At 39.5% G+C, this 21,029-nt stretch overlaps 1 pseudogene; it reads left to right on the forward strand.

Moving 5' to 3' along the window:
- The first annotated feature begins 9,496 nt into the window (after positions 1-9,496).
- On the forward strand, positions 9,497-21,029 carry LOC132488290 (protein FAM76A-like; annotated as a pseudogene).

Genomic DNA, 21,029 nt, shown 5'->3' on the forward strand with positions numbered 1-21,029 from the left:
TTGTGGTAGAATACATGTAACATAAAATTTACCATCTTAACCAGTTCTAAGTGTACATTTCAGTAATGTTAAACATATTACCGTGTGTGCAACCAATCTCCAGGACTTTCTCATCTTGCAAAAATGCTATACCCATTAAATGAAACTCTCCATTTCCCTCTGCCCGCAGCCCCAAGCAACTACCATTCCATTTGCAGTTTCTATGTACTTAACTACTCTAGATAGATCATAAGGAGACTCGTAGAGTGTTTGTCTTTTTGTGACTGGCTTATTTTACTTAGCATAATATCCTCAACATTCATCTTGTGCATGCGTCACAATTTTTTTTCTTTGTAAGGCTGAATAATTCCATTGCGTATATATACCACATTTTGTTTATCCTTTCATCCATCGATGGGCAGTTTGGTTTCTTCCACCGCTTGGCTATTGTGAATACTGCTGCTATGAGCATGGGTGTAAGCAATGTGTTTTGAAGTCAACAGTTCACTTACAGCCTCCCGATTCCAATCTAGCTAATTAGAGCAGAGGTAGAAACTCCTTTGCAATGTTATTCTGAAGTGTGCTTCTCTGACTCTCCTTAAGTTTTCATTTTTTTTTTAAAGATTTTTAAACAGCTAAATCCCTTTCTCTTCATGACTGTTAGAATAGTTTTGGTTTCCTGCAATTGGACCTTGTTTCATTCAGTCGTGAGTTTCAAAATAGTTGCAGGCAATTAAACCTCAAGTACGGTAAACTAAGTTTGGTTATCTGATTTATTTGGGTTTGCAGTAAGGACAATCCAGTTATCAGTGGAAAATGGGACATAGCAACAGCAAAATCGTTATTTAAATTGTCCCCTGGAATAAAGGCCTTTGAAGGCAAGGCTTGGGCAGGCTGATTGGCTGCTGTGATGGGCTATTATGGATGGAATATAAGGACTGAGGGTGGGCTGGCTCCTGATTTCTAGAGATTTAAGAAGTGTAAAGTTCAGGGTTTTAAATTCTTACTCCAATTAAAGTCAGAGAACCAGGGACCTTCCATGAGTGATTTAAAAAGGCATTATCTCTTGGTGCTTCTTTACTGGAATAACCAAGATCAGATATAGAGTTCAACCTCACAAAGTAAATTGAATTCATAGTCTTTCCTGGTCTCTTATATGAAATTTAGAGTATTGGTTGGGAGAGAGGGGAGCTGAAAATTGGAATGGGAACACTTAGGGGGATTTAGATTACTTATAGCACCTGAGCCCAAGCTTCACTGCACCTTGCTTGTCAAAAGTGGAGGAAACTCCCTCTCCTTTTTCCTAGGGATGAAGTTAGAAAATATTGCTGTTGAAATGGGCTTGATGGTGGCAAAGGCTGAATGGCAACTCTCAGTCACCAGAGCTAAGATAGGCATGGTTATCACAGTAGGCAGCAGGGTAAAAGTGGTAATCAGAAAGGCTTTACCTGCAAAAAACTTGGGCAATAGCTACTGGGTCAATGGGCATCCTCAAACTGAAATAGAAAGGCAACTGACCCAAATCATCTACAATACTCTAGACCTAGCCAATACAGCAGCCTGACTTGAATTATCTCAGTAGAGAGGAATGGTTTCTCATGCAATTTGCAGAGCTTCATTAGTGAAGAGTACATTAAAGGAAAAGGACTGTAATAAGGCATAAAGTTTGTTTTGTAGATATTTTTTCTGTATTTCACTAAAAGAACCTGTGACTATTTATTGAAGTTGTTTATCTAGACTTTTCAGGAATTACTGGGCTCTATTTGGATGCTGAGCCTTGCTGCTTAAATACCACTGCTTTTTACCAGTTACAGTTGGGCCTTATGGAGCTCAGGTGACAAACGGAGTTTTATCTTGAGGCTGTCTCATAGTGGACACAATGGCTCCGCAAACTTACCCTGGTTATTTCCCCCATTTATGAATGTAGATTTTAAAATAGGAACATTTGGCAAGTAGCAAAATACATACATTGGCTCACTAACTTCTGAAGCAAAGCCTATTTTGATGTAAGTGCCAAGAGGAAGCATTTGTAATCACCCTTCCCTATCAGAAGGGTTAACCAAATGCAATATAGATTTTCTGGGTGATTACAGATGTTAACGTCATTGTTAAACACTTGAAATAAGTAGAAGTGGTGTTTCCTATCATATTCCGTTTTAACTTGGTTTTTGTCTTAGAGAATAAAAAGGAATTTTTCTGAAATTAATAAGGTGGTGACTCAAATCATAATTGCTGTTCCAGATGTGCTCTATTGACAACACTGCTGTTAGCATATGGTATGCAGCCATTGATTTGGAAACTGCTTACACTGAACCAGCTGGAAAGACTTCTAATGCCCAGGGCCAGTCAAAGCTGGCAGCTTTATGGCTTATCTGGGAGAGAGAAACACACACATACATATATATATGCATATTATATATATACACACACACATTCACAAACATACATCACAAATGTGACGTATGCTTCTTTTAAAATCCAAATCCTTTATAAAGGCCTTTCAAGCCTTATGCTTCTTCTTATTGGTGGTAGTGTGGAGTGGGGCAAGATGCAGCACTTTGTTTCATATCTTCACTTTGGAGATCGTATTCTGATATGTCCCAGACTCCAAAAAATAAAAAAGAAAATCACTGAGATTGAAAGAATCTGCACTTTCCCAGGTTGTATCTCTTTCTGGCACATGACTATTTTACTAAGGTGTTTAGGAAGTTACAGCTACATCCTGCTCCTAATGGCCTATTGTAATGATATCATCAGTGTAGCTGATCAGAAAGATGTCCTGTGAGGTTGGTGATTCCATTAAAACGTGGCTACTGGGGCTTCCCTGGTGGTGCAGTGGTTGGGAATCTGCCTGCCGATGCAGGGGACACGGGTTTGTGCCCCAGTCCGGGAAGATCCCACATGCCGCGGAGCGGCTAGGCCCGTGAGCCATGGCCGCTGAGCCTGCATGTCCGGAGCCTGTGCTCCGCAACGGGAGAGGCCACAACAGTGATTGGCCCGCATACCGCATAAAAAAAACAAAACAAAACGTGGCTACTATTTTAATGTATGGCACAGACTTTCATCTGTTTTATTTTTTAATTTTATTTTTAATCATTTTATTGAGATAGAAAAAAACTCATGACATTAAATTTACCATCTTAATTATTTTTGTGTACATTCAGGAGCATCAGGTATATTTACATTGCTATGCAACAGATCTCTAGAACTTGTTCATCTGGCAAAACTGAAACTTTATGCCCCATAAGTACTAGTTTTACATGAGCTAATAAATGTGAAAATAATTTGTAAAAGAAAAAAATGAAAGAAACTATATAATTTATTCTTTCTTCTCACAAATTTCTTTACCCTCATCATTGGGGGATAATATCCTACTTCAGGTAAATAGCTAATCCTACCACCTACATTCATTATTCCATTCCCTTTTGAGTTTTCTGAGTCATTTACCCCTAAATTGTCTCCTGTCTGGCTTGTATCTTCAGTGATTTGCTCTCTTTCTTTCGACGACACCATATTTACTACACACAAAAAAAGCTGGCAAACAAGAAAAACCTTTTTCTTACTAATCCTTAGACTTCCTCATCCTATACCTTATCTCTGTACTATTCTTTAATGTTACTACTTTCATATACTCCCCCTCTCTATTTATCCTGTTCTCATCCATCTCCCACTCCTACTCTTAATCTGAATTTGGATTATTAAAGGTCAGAAATATCCCAATAACCATAAAATATAAATATTTTAAAATTTTACCTTCCCTATGCTCATCTTCTCTGCAGCTTTGGTCACTGTGAACCACTCCCCTTTCTGATCCTCTTTCTGCTATTTCTATGTTCTTATACTATAAATGCCCCCCTCTGAACATCTGCCATGATGTTCTGTAAGAATACCTATAACTTAGGTGTTTTCCTAGGGAGAAAGATGTAACTCTTTCTAAACCTTAAATATCTGAGAAGAATTGGGATTCCTTGATCATATGCTCTGTTGTCATGATGAACGGCAGTAAGAGGCAGAGAATTGGTAGAAAAATTTTTAAAAAGCGAAATCTTTTGCACAACTGAATATGCATGAGTAAAATGTCCCACTTGGTAACATACTGTAGTTCAACTGTTGGGATGCAACCCATTAGATAGTCATCAATTTTGTGTGTTGCGTCCAGCATCTAAGATTCAGGGCAGGTTACATAGGCTAACTTAAGTACTGATTTCCAGAACAAAAATGATTATTATTTACCATACATGACTGAGAAGTCAGGAAACTAGATTATTGCATCCAAGCCATGAAAACAAAACTCCTAATACAGCTGGGTCTGTTCTAGAGAAACAGGTTGAATTTTCCTTAATTCCAGTCACAGACTTTCCCACCTAACTAGTGGTATTGATACAGGTGCAACAAGAGTGTTAGTTATAACACATATTACCCCAGTCCTGGCAAGACAAATCAAGAGCTATATAACTATCAGTGATAATCCTTGCTAGTAAATTTAAATAGTTTTGGGGGCACCTCAAGAGCACTTGCAATACTACTAATAACTTCTTCCTGGGTTAGAAACAAATTTCATCCATATTTTCTAATTCAGTTATGCCTACTGTTGGAATAACAGCCCATGTGCTACACATGGAGTGGGAGCCTGACTCCCTTATGTGCCCCTTCATGTAGTTCTCCAGAGCAGTCCTTATTTTACTCATTTTGGAGGTATCTAGGTATCCTCTGAAAGTCTCTAGCTATTATGCTATATACACAAGAACATTTTGTGCATGGTAAGTAAATAAAGCTTGGTGTCCACATAAGAAGTATTGATAGTATCTTAATAGGGCACAGATTATCAGAAAAGGAGTAAGTCAATTATTGATCCTCTGCACTGGCTGGTAGATTTCTTGAGTGGAATTAAATAGGTACTACGAAGCTGGCTGGAGAATCTTAAAAAAAGTAATAACAATAACAGACTAACTACTACAGCCAAAATGATTGATCCAATACCTATTCTCAATCTGGTGAGGTCAATGCCACTGAAATGGCTGTATAGATTTCAGTAGAAGTATTTTATTGGTTTGTGGTCCACATTCAATTTCCCTTAAGGCTGAAGATTGGCTCAATAATGTGAGGACACTGCAAGTACCTGAAGAGACCACTGAAAGGAAATACACTTTCTGATATTGCAGCCTAATAGTTATTAAATTTTTGTTAGGGGCTTCCCTGGTGGCGCAGTGGCTGAGGATCTGCCTGCCAATGCAGGGGACACGGGTTCGAGCCCTGGTCTGGGAAGATCCCACATGCCGCGGAGCAACTAGACCTGTGAGCAACAACCACTGAGCCTGTGCATCTGGAGCCTGTGCTTCGCAACAAGAGAGGCCCCAACAGTGAGAGGCCCGCACACCGCGATGAAGAGTGGCCCCCGCTTGCCGCAACTAGAGAAGGCCCTCGCACAGGAAGGAAGACCCAACACAGCCAAAAATAAATTAAAAAAAAAATTTTTTTTGTTATCAGGATCAGATGGGAGAATAACAAATCCAGTAATCCATTAGATTCTCTCTCCTTTGCTGGTAGAGAAAAGTTATGGGAGGTCAAACTTCTGAAAATTATACGTATGTATAAAAACATATTGATAAACCATTTTGGGCACTTCTAGGGGTTACCAGAGTACAATAGCAAGTAGGATTAACAATAAAGAAAGGATAAATAGGATAGGAATGTTATCAGAAAAATAATCTTGTTGCATCATTTAAGATGGAAGCTGTCCACTTTGTCTTATCCTCAGCTTGATCTAAAGATCTTGGGTTAACAACTTTGTTATGATTATCATCAGTCTTCTGGATTCTTCAGAATCCTTGGTTTAAAGCGTCCTGATGAAATGGATGTCCAATGGTCCAGGGAAGATGATTTGTGTTTTTTAAATTAGAAAACAGGAATCCAAGGATTCCTAGGAGCTTGCCATCATACTATTATTAACAATATCTGATAAGGTCTTTTTAATCAAATTTTGAGGACAATCTACTTCTAGAAGACTAAATCTCTGGATTTTAGATCATTCAGAGGCTGCTTAGTAGGATGGGGAATAATATGGGGAGGCTGCTTACACTTGCTGATGCTAAGACTGGGTATGTGAAGCCACCAATAACGAATTAACCTCCAAAATATACAAACGGCTCGTGCAGTTCAATATCAAAAAAACAAACAACCCAATCAAAAAATGAGTGGAAGATCTAAATAGACATTTCTCCAAAGAAGACATACAGATGGCCAAAAAGCACATGAAAAGATATTCAACATCACTAATTATTAGAGACATGCAAATCAAAAGAAACTACAATGAGGTATCACCTCACACCAGTCAGAATGGCCATCATCAAAAAATCTACAAACAATACATGTTGGAGAGGGTGTGAAGAAAAGGGAACCCTCTTACACTGTTGGGAATGTAAATTGATACAGCCACTATGGAGAACAGTACAGAGGTTCCTTAAAAAACTAAAAATAGAGCTACCATATGATCCAGCAATCCCACTCCTGGGCATATATCCGGAGAAAACCATAATTTGAAATGATACATGCACTCCAATCTTCATCGCAGCACTATGGAAGCACCTAAATGTCCATCGACAGAGGACTGGATAAAGAAGATGTGGTACATATATAATATGGAATATTACTCAGTCATTAAAAAGAATGAAATAATGCCATTTGCAGCAATATGGATGGACCTAGAGATTATCATACTAAGTGAAGTAAGTCAGACAGAGAAAGACAAATATCATATGATATTGCTTATATGTGGAATCTAAAAAAATGGTACAAATGGTCTTATTTACAAAACAGAAATAGAGTCACAGATGTAGAAAACAAACGGTTACCAGGGGGCAAGGCCAGGGTTGTGGGGAGGGATAAATTGGGAGATTGGGATTGACATATACACACTACTATATATAAAATAGATAACTAATAAGGACCTATTGTGTAGCACAGGGAACTCCTCTCAATACTCTGTAATGACCTATATGGGAAAAGAATCTAATAAAAGTGTATATATGTATAGGTAAAACTGATTCACTTTGCTGTACAGCAGAAACTAACATAACATTGTAAATCAACTATACTCCAATAAAAATTAAAAAAAAAAAAAAAGACTGGGTATGTGCAGGAGTCCATTGTAGTGCTTGGCTATATCAACTTGCAACAGGGATTGAAAGTGACATTCCTACATGCAACAGTCTCTTAAAAATGTAAAAGGACAAAGCTGATGAATGCTGAAAGTAGTTGACTTCTCTGGCATTAAAGCTAACGAAATACCTTAGGCCAAGGGAAGTTGACTATCTCTGAAAGCATTGCTAATGTTAGTTTGAGAATTTCATTTATTTGCTCTACTTTTCCTGAAGATTGAGGATAAAGTTTTTGTTAACAAAAGCCAAGGCTTTGCAAAGTTCATTAGTAAAAGCCCCAGTGAAATGTGTGCCCTGTCTTGGAGAGATGGGTTCTATTTCCCCATACCAGAAACAAAAAAATCAAAATTTTCACAACCATCAAAGCTGTCCTTTCCAGCAAAAAAAGCCTCAATGCATCCTGGAGAATAAGCAACTAACGACCAAAACATACTTGTTCCCAGTTTCTGGGGGTAGATAGCATTGGAAATATTCACAGGAGCTTTGAGGCTCTGAGTCTTGTCCATGTCCCACCTTTACAGTCTTGCCAGGATTATGTTGCTGGCAAGTAAGTCATACACTGGAAACATCCTTGGCAATACTCTTAAAATTACCTAGCCAATGAGGATTCAATATCATGGCCAGTTTAGATATGCTATTATGGGTAAAATAATGAAGCATTTTTTCTAAACTCCAGAAGATCATTTTGTACGACCAGAAAACAGTTTTGTGAACACAGTTATCTTCAAGCACTCAGCATTCTGATCTTCCCCAGTGTTTTTTCTCTGAATCAGGGGCTTATCTTCAGCAATTAAGAATGGCCTTTTTGGGGCTTCCCTGGTGGTGCAGTGGTTGGGAGTCTGCCTGCCGATGCAGGGGACGCGGGTTCGTGCCCCGGTCCGGGAGGATCCCACGTGCCGCGGAGCGGCTGGGCCTGTGGGCCATGGCCGCTGGGCCTGTGCGTCCGTAGCCTGTGCTCTGCAATGGGAGAGGCCGCAGCGGTGAGAGGCCCGCGTACCGCAAAAAAAAAAAAAAAAAAAAAGAATGGCCTTTTTGAATCTCTTTGAGTGGTATGGGTGCAGTAATTTTAGTTACTGTTGCTTGTTTAGCGTAGTGACCAGGTAGGTAATTATCATGAGATTCTGGATCATTCTGCTTTGAATGAGTCTCCAGTTTTATTATGGCTAAATATTTAACTTGTTTTCATTTCTATGTGAGTGTCTGAAGAGATCAGCTCTTTGATTAGGGAGCATTGCCTCATCATGGCCTATCCTACAAGGTTACCTGCCCTCAGAGTAAATATTTGCTCTTTAACTCTTGTGATTTGATTGTCTCAGGGGAGAGTGATTAACCATTTGGCAGATTCAACTTGATAGAAATTCATATTCTAATAGTGAATTTTGATCTATGATAATATAACCTGCTTAACATTTTTTATTTCTTTTTTTAAAATTAATTAATTTATTTTTGGCTGCGTTGGGTCTTCATTGCTGCATGTGGGCTTTCTCTAGTTGCAGTGAGCGGGGGTTACTTTTTGTTGCGGTGCGTGGGCTTCTTGTTGTGGTGGCTTCTCTTGTTGCAGAGCACGGGATCTAGGTGCACAGGCTTCAGTAGTTGTGGCACGCAGGCTCAGTAGTTGCGGCACAAGTGCTCTAGAGCACAGGCTCAGTAGTTGTGGCACGTGGGTTTAGTTGCTCCGCTGCATGTGGGATCTTCCCAGACCAGGGCTGGAACTCACATCCCCTACGCTGGCAGGTGGATTCTTAACCACTGCCCCATCAGGGGAATCCTTATTTCTTAATTTTAGGTACAAACAAATGAAATCAGGATTAACCAAGGGAATTAAAAAAAAAAAATTCTCCCATAAAGATCAAAAGATTATAAGATTCTCCTTCCTAAGGTAGAGAGTTGCTGGGTTCCAGGTTTTTTTCTTTTTTACTGTTCTTCTCATACTTAAAAAAAATTTTTTTTTTTACTGTTCTTTTAAAGTTCTGAGCATCCAGTTTCCAATGTGGGAAGTGGTGGTGGGTTCCCCCATACCTCCAACAAGGAATTCTCAAGCACCAGCAGGGAGTCCAAGAATTCAACTCAATTCTGACAATATCTACCTGAAGATAGCATCAGATTCTATAGATTGAGGGCTCAATCATACGAGACTGGCCTGCTCCATCCCCACTTAAGACTTTGGACACCAGTCACAAGCCCAGGTTATTACCTGTACTTCTGACCAAATGGCGATAAGTCAGATGCTCCCAAGACTCCATCCCTGGGTTTGAATAATTTGCTATAGAGGCCCACAGGACTCAGAGAAACATTTTATTTACTAGATTACCAGTTTATTATAAACTGGTGTATAACTCAGGGACAGCTAGATGGAAGAGATGCGTAAAACAGGTATGGGGAAAAGGTGTGGCACTCCCATGCCTTCTCTGTGTCACTCTCCTAACACCTCCATGAGTTCAGCAACCCAGAAGCTCTTCAAACCCTGTCCTTTTGGGTTTTTATGGAGGCTTCTTTACACAGGCATGATTGATTATACCTCTAGCTCCTTCCCCTCCCCAGAGGTCAGGGGGTGGGATTGAAAATTCCAACCCTCTAATCACATGGTTGTTTCTCTTGGCAAACCAGCCCCCATCCTTAGGTGCTTTCCAAAAGTCACATCATTCATATAACAAAAGACAATTTTTATCACTCTCAACACTTAGGAAATTCCAGAGGTTTCTGGAGCTGTGAACCAAGAACTGTGGATGAAGAACAGATATATATATATATATATATATATATATATATATATATATATATATATATATATATATGAAGTATATTTTGGTTATCTGAATGACCAAATATATATTTCTTATAAATCACAATATCACAATTAGTCTCCTATTGGTAGAAATTGGGCTATTTCTGGTTTTTTGTTATTAAGTAATAAAGCCATGAATTCCCTTGAATATTCCACACGTGTGCCAGTCAAACTAGAGGTGGATATGGCTTCAGGAATCGCTGGATCTAGGGCCAAAAAAAAAAAAAATGATGGCAGAGCCTGCTTCTCTGTCCAGCCCCAGCTCTCCTTGTTTGGCTTTAGTCTCTAGCTGGCTCTTCCCACAGTGCCTGGCGTGGACTCTGTAGTCAGACTCCACAAATTTAAATCTTGGGTCTACCACTTACTGGTCATGTGATTTGTGGAAGTTCCTATATTTTCTATCTTTCAGGTGCTTCATTTTGAAAATGAAGGTAAAAATAATTACTATTTTATAGCATTATTTGAGGAATTAAATGAGATTATAAATGCAAATTACTAATACATATTTATTAGAGTTCCTGGAATATAGTAAGCACAAAGTAAATATTAGCTTTATTATTGGTGGTATTGTTTTCTAAATGATTATTAAACCAATCACCATGACTAGGGTTAAATGCCCTTGAAGGAGAAAAATCTGCCCATGTAAACTATATGGATTGAGAATGGTGAAGTTTCTCAAAAGATATGCTAGAAAAAATTTATATATGTATATATGTGTGTATGTACATATACATCCATACACACATATATCTAATACATCCTGTCATAATCACAGAATACAACATAAAACTAAAATCTGAATAAAGGTGTATAGAGAATGAAAGCAAATTTATCAGAAATGTAATAGTGATTATGTTTGAATGGTTGAATATTGGTACCTTTTTTCACTTCCTCTGTTTTAAAAAATGTTAACTATGTATTATGTTTTTAATAATAACATCATCAATAGTATATTCAATAAAATCTTGTTGGGTGCCTGCCAGCTAGGCACTCATCTGGGCATTAGGGATAGAGAAGTGAGCAAGAGGCAAAAAACTCCCTGCCCTGTGGAGCTCACATTCTAAAGACAATAGCACTCTACTAAAAATTAAAAGAGAAGAAAAACTGGATTTGACAATAGAACTGTCAGCACAATCTTAAGTCTGCTACTTGCAGCTGTGTGACCTCCAGGGAGTCACTTAATGTCTCTGAGCCTCGGTATCCTGACCTAAGGATAGGGATAAAAGACTTATGTAACAAGATGACTGTGACAACTAAGTAAAATAATGAGTATATGACTGCTCTGAAGTGTAAATCATTGTACATATATATAAGGTGTGATTACTGTGGACTTTTCTAAGAATAATACTGTCAAATTATTTTTTATGACAAATTGTGTCTATAGGAAGTACTGAATGATGCAATATTTAAATCCTTTTTATTGAAATTGCTTAATAGCATGAAGAGCTAACTGAATGTTAAATTGTCTTAAGTTTTATGTGATGAGGAACCTGGACATTAAAATATCCAAGATCTCTTTTATTACTTAAAATTGGAAACAAGAAAGAACATTTGGATAACACTCATAGTGGAAGTTTTTATTATATAGAAAGATATCTAATTTTTACCACTCCTGAAAGTGATTTCCTACTTTCTGACTAATTTTCTAAGAATTCTATTCAATTTAAGCTATAATGAATTCCTTTTGACTTAAGTATCGTTGAATACATAAAACGTTGCTTTTTCGTTCTGCTTTTTGATTTTCACCAAATATAATTTTCAGTGATCTAAGGCAAGTAAAGAGTGCATGGGGTTACTTATGTTATGGATCATAGAATTTTATTATTAGAAGGAACATTACGGAAGCTCTAATCTAACCCCTCATTTTGCATTGAGAAAGTGAAGCTCCTGAAAAAGGAAGTCACTTTCACCCACAGCCAGTGAGGTTTCCACCTGGGCAGAGCCCTCAGCTCTAGGCTCCCAGTTCAGCACTGACAGCTTAGGCCTTGTTCCAATTCAGCCCAGCCTCTCAACAGTTTATGCCCTTTTACAAGTTTCACCGCATCCCTGGGGCAGAGCCCCCTGTGCTACAGGAAATGAAAACTTAACAGCTACACTGTTAGATAACATCAGTGGGTTTTCTTTTTCCCACAGAACTGTTAATATTTCTGGGGTTGAAGTTTTTTAAAGTTTTCCTAATAGAACTTGTCCTTCTTGGTCCGAGTTGCATTGTCACCCAATGCTCCCCTTCTTCTTCTTCTTTTTTTTTTTTAAATTTAAGCCTCTTTATTTATTTATTTTTTTAACATCTTTATTGGAGTATAATTGCCTTACAATGGTGTGTTAGTTTCTGCTGTATAACAAAGTGACTCAGCTATATGTATACATGTATTCCCATATCCCCTCCCTCTTGCATCTCCCTATCCACCCCTCTAGGTGGTCACAAAGCACCGAGCTGATCTCCCTGTGCTATGCGGCTGCTTCCCACTAGCTATCTGTTTTACATTTGGTAGTGTATATATGTACATGCCACTCTCTCACTTTGTCCCAGATTACCCTTCCCCCTGCCCGTGTCCTCAAGTCCATTCTCTACGTCTGCGTCTTTATTCCAGCGCTTCCCTTCTAACAATCCAGCTCTGGCATTCAAGAGCAGAGCAATAAAACATCTCACCCTCAACTCTCCTTTTAGGTTAGATTTGTATCTTCATTTAGAAGGAAATAAAAGGATAGCTCTCATACTATAAGCTTTTATACTTACTTTTAAAGCAGCCCATGCCATTAGCTGATAACTAAGATTCTGGTTTGACCCAATACTCTTATTTGAAATCCCTCAAATCTATATATTAGAGACGGGAAAAGTAAACAAAGTAAACAACAAAACCTTCCAGTTTCACTCCTGACTGTTTACAATGGTGTAAGAAACTAGCACTGGCCCATTTCACAGCTCCCGCTGATACCACTGTAGCGTGGGAGACTCAGAGGTGTCCCAAAGAGCCCTGCGCTGGCTTCATCCTGCTGTTGCTCTGCAAGGGCTGGCTTCTCTGGAAGTCCTCTGCATTATTCCACATGTGACCAAACCCACCAGCATCCTCTCTGATAAGCCCACTCTTCTTTTGTGTTGCTTGTGGCTCGTTCTTACTTTGAAGGATGGAGGATGTCGAGTTTCTGTTCTGTAGCAGCTCTGGCATTTATCAAGCCTCATTGCCTTTAGCTTTGGCAAGCAATGCTTTTAGTTTCACCCAGAGGCCTGCAAACAACTGGTACCTTGTAAGTTTCACACAGTTGTTATTAATGATTATTGCTCCTCAGCCCCTCAATAAATAAGAGTGGGTCAGAACTTGTTTACCAAAAGAAAATAGACTTTGATTAGACGTGGAGTGTCTTAAAGGGCAGGTAAAAGGAGAACTGATTTACAGGCCAATCTCTCATTTTAATGTTACTTTTGTTAATTGGTATATGCTATTTCTGAAGTCCTGCTCCAGGTATTTTTAAAGATCAATGTTATTGAAAGTTGGAAACATGTAGGGGAGTAGAAATCTATCCTCCTGACCATCACATTTACCACTGAAATCTGAAATTTATATTTGCATGAAGTTTTGATCATTGAAAATACTTCTGAGAAATAATTATGACTATCAGGTCAAAGTTTGCTAACTAATTTTGAAATTGTGCCAGTGACTGGAGGCACCAAACAAAGGAAATATTGTAGAAAAAAGCCTTTCAGTAGCAATCAAAGAACAGCCTCTGTAACTTGCTGTGTGACCCTGGGCAACCTGCTTCATCATTCTGAGACTGCCTTGTTAGCTTTAAATTTAGGATGTTTGGATTAGCTGAGAGAGCTCTTCTAGGATTAATTATCTATAGTGGTCTCTCTGTGGTTTTATGACTTGCTAGAAATTACTTGGTATGGAGGGGTGAGATTGTTTCCACTCTGTTTCTGGGTTGTTGACAGGGTAAATTGTTCATTTCTCATCATTTGAGCCCATCTGCTTCATAACATTGCAGGTTTACAGCCCTTGTTTCAAGGCAGCCACATTATCTATTTTGTAAATGTGGAGGATCACAGAATGTTTTTAATAAGTGAGGACTGAAACAGCAGGACCATTGCATAAGCTTCTTAGAACAGGCATGTGTTAAAGAAACTAATCACAAAAGCTCAAGTCATGACATTAAGCAGACCCAGAAGAGGGCCATTTACCTTTTATTTGCAAACAGACATTTTTCGACGGCCCTTGGTAGAGTATATGGCTTGGATAACACATTTAAATGGTAAGGTTTGCCAGCTCTCGATACACAGATTATTACTAACACACACTTTTTCTTCCATTATCAAATTAATAAATTTTCTATGGTTATTTTGTGATATAGGCAATGGGAAGTCATTGAATTTTTAGTTTCAAAATGTGTGTGCTTTCCAAGACTGTGTTATAGCTGTGTTTTTCTGGGACTCCATTCTGGTTTATAAGTAGGCAAAGGCAGTATAAGAGGAAACCTTAGTAAGACTAATGTCAACAACAAAAAAAATCGAAGGCTAAGGTTTTCTTATCTGAACTCAGGTTTAGTTTCAATGCAATTTCCTCTTTTGATCCTGATGTCTGCAATGGTGTCAGCAACCTTGAGTTTATTTATGGCTCCTTGGTATAATCTAACTATGTGTGAAAGCCTGGTACCAGGCTTCCCTAAATGTCTGGGTGATAAAGGTCAGGCCAGAGCAGAATTATGGGGGGGGAAGCAGCTACCTTTATTCTGTTCTGTTTGACCTAGCAATAAAATATATAGCCAGAGTTGGAAGTGGGCTTCCACAAAAGATGAAAATTTAGAGGTGGATATATAGACTTGTATTTTATAGATACATACATACCTAAATAGGCATTCAAATATCATATTTGAATTTGGGAAGAGATGGCTGAGGACAAAATTAGTAAAAACTCAAAGGATTTCAATGCCCCCAAAGCAGCAGTTTTCAGTTGTATCTTTGAATCTGCTTTCGAGGCTAATGTCATAACCAAGGAAAGAAATGCAACAACATAGAGGTAGTTTCTACATTCTTAAGTTTCTGGCACTTAGATTCTATACCTAGTAGAAAACTCAACTGCCTCTCTTAAAATTTTGACTTAATATTTGTAAAATTTTCTTAAACAATAGTCTTTACCTAAACTTGAAGATCAAATATTAAGTACAGTTGAAATAATAACTTTAAAGTTTGTTTTGTTTGGTAGCATCTTTCTTTTATCAATTGAAAATGATGAGAAGATACTTGTTGGATTTCTGAATCCCATTTGTTCTGCTAAAACAACATTGCAGCCAAAAGACCCCAATGAAAGTTTCCCTGTGACAAGCCTAAACAATGAGCCAATAGGAGTGAAAAACCAAAATAATGAGAAAATGATGTAAAAGCCCAGCTTTCTGCTCTCCCCATAAGGATTTTAATTACAGAGAAATCAACAGCAGTGAGAGACCTTCAAGATGGAAGAGGAGTAAGAAGTGGAGATCATCTTCCTCCCCACGAATATATCAGAAATACACAGACATGTGGAACAACTCCTACAGAACACCTACTGAATGCTGGCGGTAGACCTCAGACTTCCCAAAAGGCTTTTTTCTTTTGCCCTACTCTCCATGTACCTGGGTAGGGCAAAAGAGAAGAGAAAAAAAAAAGACAAAAGAATAGGGACAGGACCTGCACCAGTGGGAGGGAGCTGTGAAGGAGGAAAGGTTTCCACACACTAGGAAGCCCCTTCACTGGCAGAGAACGGGGTGGGCTGAGGGGAAGCTTCGGAGCCGCGGAGGAGAGCGCAGCCACAGGGGTGCAGAGGGCAAAGAGGAGAGATTTCCGCGCAAAGGATCGGTGCCGACCAGCACTCACCAGCCCGAGAGGCTTATCTGCTCACCCGCCGGGGCGGGCGGGGGTTGGGGCTTCGGAGGTCGGATCCCAGGGAGAGGACTGGGGTTGGCGGCGTGAACACAGCCTTCAGGGGGTTAGTGCACCACGGGTAGCTGGGAGGGAGTCCAGGAAAAGTCTGGAGCTGCCTAAGAGACAAGAGACTTCTTCTTCCCTCTTTGTTTCCTGGTGCGCGAGGAGAGGGGATTAAGAGCGCTGCTTAAAGGAGCTCCAGAGACAGGCGTGAGTTGCGGCTAAAAGCGCAACTTTTCATGCCCAGAGACGGGCATGAAACACTAAGGCTGCTGCTGCCGCCACCAAGAAGCCTGTGTGCGAGCACAGGTCACTCTCCACATCTCCCCTCCTGGGAGCCTGTGCAGCCCGCCACTGCCAGGGCCCCGTGATCCAGGGACAACTTCCCCGGGAGAACACACGGCGCGCCTCAGGCTGTTGCAACTTCACTCCGGTCTCTGCCACTGCAGGTTTGCCCCGCATCCGTACCCCTCCCTACCCCCGGCCTGAGAGAGCCAGAACCCCCTACTCAGCTGCTCCTTTAACCCTGTCCTGTCTGGGCAGGGAACGGATGCCCTCCGGCGACCTACACACAGAGGCGGGTCCAAATCTAAAGCTGAACCCCAGGAGCTGGGCGAACAGAGAAAGGGAAATCTCTCCCAGCAGCCTCAGGAGCAGCAGATTAAATCTCCACAATTGACTTGATTTACCCTGCACCTGTGGAATACCTGAACAGACAACAAATCATCCCAAATTGAGGCGGTGGACTTTGGGAGCAACTGTAGACTTGGGGTTTGCTTTCTGCATCTACTTTGTTTCTGTTTTTATGTTCATCGTAGTTCAGTATTTATAGTTTATCATTGGTAGATTTGTTTATTGATTTGGTTGCTCTCTTCCTTTTTTTCTTTTACATATATAGATATATTTTTTTTCCTTTTTTCTTTTTGTGAATGTGTATGTTTCTTTGTATGATTTTTGTCTGTATAGCTTTGCTTTTACCATTTGTGCTAGGGCTCTCTCTGTCCGTTTTTATTTGTTTTTGATTTTTAGTATACTTTTTAGCATTTGTTATCATTGGTGGATTTGTTTTTTGGTCTGGTTGCTCTCTTTTTTCTTTCTTTTTTTATTACTTTTTAATTTTTAATAATTTTTTTAAAAAATTTATTTTAATAACTTTCTTTTCTTTCTTTTTTTTCTCCCTTTTCTCCTGAACCATGTGGCTGAAAGGATCTTGGTGCTCTGGCAGGGTGTCAGGCCTGTGTCTCTGAAGTGGGAGAGCCACATTGGTCCACCAGAGACCTCCCAGCTCCACGTAATACCAAACAGAAAGCTCTCCCAGAGATCTCCATCACAACGCTAAGAACCAACACCACTCAATGGCCAGCAAGCTACAATGCTGGACACCCTATGCCAAACAACTAGCAAGACCAGAACACAACCCCACCCATTAGCAGAGAGGCTGCCTAAAATCATAATAACATCACAGACACCCCAAAACATACCATTAGACGTGGTCCTGCCCACCAGAAAGACAATATCCAGCCTCATCCACCAAAACACAGGCACCAGTCCCCTCCACCAGGAAGGCTACACAATGCACTGAACCAATCTTAAGCACTGGGGGCAGACACCAAAAACAATGGGAACTACGAACCTGCAGCTTGTGAAAAGGAGACCCCAAACACAGTAAGTTAATCAAAATGAGAAGACAGAGAAACACATAGCAGATGAAGGAGCAAGGTAAAAACCCACCAGAGCAAACAAATGAAGAGGAAATACGCAGGCTACCTGAAAAAGAATTCAGAGTAATGATAGTAAGGATGATCCAAAATCTTGGAAATAGAATGGAGAAAATACAAGAAACGTTTAACAAGGACCTAGAACAACTAAAGAGCAAACAAACAATGATGAACAACACAATAAATGATATTAAAAATTCTCTAGAAGGAATCAATAGCAGAATAACTGAGGCAGAAGAATGGATAAGTGACCTGGAAGATAAACTAGTGGAAGTAACTACTGCAGAGCAGAATAAAGAAAAAAGAATGGACAGAATTGAGGACAGTCTCAGAGACCTCTGGGACAATGTTAAATGCACCAACATTTGAATTATAGGGGTCCCAGAAGAAGAAGAGAAAAAGAAAGGGACTGAGAAAATATTGGAAGAGAATATAGTTGAAATTTTCCTTAATATGGGAAAGGAAACAGTCAATCAAGTCCATGAAGTGCAGAGAGTCCCATATAGGAGAAATCCAAGGAGAAACATGCCAAGACACATCTTAATCAAACTATCAAAAATTAAATACAAAGAAAAAACATTAAAAGCAGTAAGGGAAAAACAACAAATAACATACAAGGGAATCCCCATCAGGTTAACAGCTGATCTTTCAGCAGAAACTCTGCAAGCCAGAAGGGAGTGGCAGGACATATTTAAAGTGATGAAAGGGAAAAACCTACAACCAAGATTACTCTAACCAGCAAGGATCTCATTCAGATTCGACAGAGAAATTAAAACCTTTACAGACAAGCAAAAGCTAAGAGAATTCAGCACCACCAAACCAGCTTTACAACAAATGCTAAAGGAATTTCTCTAGGCAGGAAACACAAGAGAAGGAAAAGACCTATAATAACAAACCCAAAACAATTAAGAAAATGGTAATAGGCACATACATATCGATAACTACCTTACATATAAATGGATTAAATGCTCCAACCAAAAGACATAGACTGGCTGAATGAATACAAAAGCAAGACCATATATATGCTGTCTACAAGACAGCCACTTCAGACCTGGAGACATATACAGACTGAAAGTGAGGGGATGGAAAAAGATATTCCATGCAAATGGAAATCAAAGGAAAGCTGGAGTAGCAATTCTCATATCAGACAAAATAGACTAAAATAAAGGCTATTACAAGAGACAAAGAAGAACAATACATAATGATAAAGGGATCAATCCAAGAAGAAGATATAACAATTTTAAATACTTATGCACCCAACACAGGAGCACCTCAATACATAAGGCAAATGCTAACAGCCATAAAAGGACAAATCGACAGTGACATGATAACAGTAGGGGACTTTAACACCCCACTTTCACCAATGGACAGATCAACCAAAATGAAAATAAATAAGGGAACACAAGCTTTAAATGACACATTAAACAAGATGGACTTAACTGATATTTATAGGACATTCCATCCAAAAGCAATAGAATACACTTTCTTCTCAAGTGTTCATGGAAGATTCTCCAGGATAGATCATATCTTGGGTCACAAATCAAGCCTTGGTAAATTTAAGAAAATTGAAATCATATCAAGTATCTTTTCCAACCACAATACTATGAGGCTAGATATCAACTACAGGAAAAGATCTGTAAAAAATACAAACACATGGAGGCTAAACAATACACTACTAAATAACCAAGAGATCAGTGAAGAAATCAAAGAGGAAATCAAAAAATACCTAGAAACAAATGATAATGAAATCACGACAACCCAAAACCTATGGGATGCAGCAAAAGCAGTTCCAAGAGGGAAGTTTATAGCAATACAATCCTACCTCAAGAAACAAGAAACATCCCAAATAAATAACCTAACCTTACACCTAAAGCAATTAGAGAAAGAAGAACAAAAAAACACCAAGTTAGCAGAAGGAAAGAAATCATAAAGATCAGATCAGAAATAAATGAAAAAGAAATGAAGGAAATGATAGCAAAGATCAATAAAACTAAAAGCTGGCCTTTGAGAAGATAAACAAAATTGATAAACCATTAGCCAGACTCATCAAGAAAAAAAGAGAGAAGACTCAAATCAATAGAATTAGAAATGAAAAAGGAGAAGTAACAATGGACACTGCAGAAATACAAACGATCATGAGAGATTACTACAAGCAACTGTATGCCAATAAAATGGACAAGAAGAAATGGCAAATTCTTAGAAAAGCACAACCTTCCAAGACTGAGCCAGGAAGAAATAGAAAATATAAACAGACCAATCATAAGCACTGAAATTGAGACTGTGATTAAAAATCTTCCAACAAACAAAAGCCCAGGACCAGATGGCTTCACAGGCAAATTCTATCTAACATTTAGAGAAGAGCTAACACCTATCCTTCTCAAACTCTTCCAAAATATAGCAGATGGAGGAACACTCCCAAACTCATCTACGAGGCCACCATCACCCTGATACCAAAACCAGACAAAGATGTCACAAAGAAAGAAAACTACAGCCAATATCACTGATGAACATAGATGCAAAAGTCCTCAACAAAACACTAGCAAACAGAGATAAAGTGGCGGGCCAGGCCGGTAGGGCTGTGAGCACGGCCCGGGCCGGACGTGGCGGCACTCTACGCCTGCACCAAGTGCCATCAGTGCTTCCCCTTCGAGGCGCTGTCTCAGGGGCAGCAGCTGTGCAAGGAAGGTCGGATTGCACACCATGTTGTGAATTGCACCTACTGTAGGACTGAGTACCAGCCGGAGAGTAAAACCAATACAATATGCAAGAAATGTGCACAGAATGTGCAGTTGTATGGAACGCCCAAACCTTGTCAGTATTGCAACATAATTGTAGCATTTATTGGCAACAAATACCAGCGCTGCACAAATTCAGAGAAGAAGTATGGACCACCATATTCTTGTGAACAGTGCAAGCAGCAGTGTGCATTTGACAGGAAAGATGATAGAAAGAAGGTAGATGGGAAATTGCTATGCTGGCTGTGCACACTTTCATACAGGTGGGTCCTTCAGAAGACCAAAGAGCAGAGGAAGCACCTGAGCAGTTCTTCCCGTGTCGACTGAGTGGTGGCAGTCATTATAACAGACAGAAAACACTTTCTACATCTTCAATTCAAAATGAAATCCCAAAGAAAAAAATCCAAGTTTGAGTCGATCACAACCAATGGAGATAGCTTTTCCCCAGACCTGGCTCTGGACTCACCAAGCACTGACCACTTTGTCATCATTGCCCAACTGAAGGAAGAAGTAGCCACTCTAAAGAAGATGCTGCATCAAAAGGATCAAATGATTTTAGAGAAAGAGAAGAAGATCACAGAGCTGAAGGCTGATTTTCAATACCAAGAATCTCAGATGAGAGCCAAAATGAACCAGATAGAGAAAACCCACAAAGAAGTTACAGATTAATTGCAGGCCAAAAACTGAGAGCTCCTGAGGCAGGCAGCTGCCTTGTCCAAGAGCAAGAAGTCAGAGAAGTCAGGAGCTATAACCTCTCCATGA

Source organism: Mesoplodon densirostris, chromosome 1 (assembly GCF_025265405.1).
Source record: "Mesoplodon densirostris isolate mMesDen1 chromosome 1, mMesDen1 primary haplotype, whole genome shotgun sequence".
NCBI lineage: Eukaryota > Metazoa > Chordata > Mammalia > Artiodactyla > Ziphiidae > Mesoplodon > Mesoplodon densirostris.